Below are 821 nucleotides of genomic sequence, written 5' to 3'. Positions count from 1 at the left end.
CTTTGACAAAATCCCAACAAACTAAAATCCTGTTGAATCAGGAAGTTCTAGTTGAACTCTCATCCACGTCACATGACCAAGAAAACCTCCTCTTTCATTCAGACCAGAACAGACAAACATAGAAACATTGTTTCAGCTTCTGATCAAACAATAACATGTTCTTGATTGTTTGTCATGTTCTATTAATCAGACTGATGATCTCTGGATGTTCTAGGAGGGGGGTCTGTTTCTGATGAAGCCTGTTTGGTCTGGGGGGGTTAAGATGGTGGGGCTGTTTCAGTTCTAGTGCTGAAGGCTTTCACCATGACAGTCAGACTCTCCTCTGTCCTTCATGGTCCCTCAAATGTGCAGTGTGGACCTCACACACTGAATTTAGCCTGAAAAGTCTTCATGAAAAGCAGTGACTCAGAGTCTCTGTGGCGCAATTGGTCAGCGCGCTTGGCTGTTAACCGAGAGGCTGGTGGTTCGAGCCCACCCAGGGACGATGAACAGGCTCTGCTGGTGCTTAGGAGTCGCTGCGTTAATGATCTGAATGTGGACGGACAGACTGACCCTCCACAGCAGACTCATGTGACAGATCTCTTGATGAGACGCTTCAGTGTTAAATTTAGTCGTCGTGTGTCATGCAGTGTTGAGGAGGCCTGCTGGCTGTGGGTAAAGTGGGGGCTCAGAGTTTGTGGAGTGGGCTCTGGAGTGAAGGGGGTCACTGTTTGGTTCTCAGATGCTCCAGCTCAGGTTAGCGAGGTGGTGGAGAAATGAGTGAGAGCTCTGCCAGTTGGAGCCTCTTGGGTCCTGGGAGGTTTCACTCCTGGAGGTGGAAA

General features: G+C 49.0%; 1 non-coding gene across 1 annotated transcript; it reads left to right on the top strand.

Moving 5' to 3' along the window:
* The first annotated feature begins 410 nt into the window (after positions 1 to 410).
* On the top strand, positions 411 to 484 carry trnan-guu (transfer RNA asparagine (anticodon GUU)). The gene has a single exon. It is a non-coding gene; the product is annotated as a tRNA-Asn (tRNA).
* The last annotated feature ends 337 nt before the right edge of the window (positions 485 to 821 follow it).

The sequence above is a fragment of the Aulostomus chinensis genome, chromosome 1 (genome assembly GCF_037954235.1).
Source record: "Aulostomus chinensis isolate RoL2024-O1b breed Wild chromosome 1, RoL_Achi_v1.0, whole genome shotgun sequence".
NCBI classification, from domain to species: domain Eukaryota; kingdom Metazoa; phylum Chordata; class Actinopteri; order Syngnathiformes; family Aulostomidae; genus Aulostomus; species Aulostomus chinensis.
This window is presented reverse-complemented; position numbering and strand designations above follow the sequence as displayed.